Source organism: Chinchilla lanigera, unplaced genomic scaffold (genome assembly GCF_000276665.1).
Source record: "Chinchilla lanigera isolate Chin_1 unplaced genomic scaffold, ChiLan1.0 scaffold00037, whole genome shotgun sequence".
NCBI lineage: Eukaryota > Metazoa > Chordata > Mammalia > Rodentia > Chinchillidae > Chinchilla > Chinchilla lanigera.
In genome coordinates this window covers 16,351,074-16,351,637 of record NW_004955438.1, presented here as the reverse complement: position 1 = coordinate 16,351,637, position 564 = coordinate 16,351,074, and positions in this window count along the sequence as shown.

The following is a 564-nucleotide window of genomic DNA, read 5'->3' as shown; positions in this document are numbered from 1 at the left end:
CCTTGAGAGCCAGAAAGGTCCGGAGTCAGCGGAGAAGCAGCTGATGAACAAGGACCAGGTGAACACGAGAGTACCCACGCTCAACGACTCAGAGGTCGAGCTGACTGGGAACGCGAGAGCCATTTGGGAGCTGGAAACCAGGAGGACCTTACACAACACCTGGGGAGACCCCCTGGAGGCCATTCTTCTCCTAACTGTACAGGCTCCAGTGAAGGAGCGAGTGGAGCTCCAGAGAGGTCTGCACCAAGACTTCATGGATTACATGGGTGCCCAATATTCGGATTCTGTAGAACCGCCTTCATGGAGAAGCAGGAGCCCTGTGAAATCATGAGTATAGAGGGAAAGGTGGACTGCCTATTGCTGGACACTGGTGCTGGTCTCTTAGTCCTTCTTTTCAGCCCTGGCCTTCCTTCCAGCCATCACACCTCAGTGAGGGCAGTCACTGATGAGGACGTAATCCGCTATTTTTCATAACCCTTGGGCTGTAACTACTTGTTGGATCTTTCTTGCATATCTTTGTTTTCCTGAGAAACCACTTTGAGGATGCCAACATGTATTGCAGCA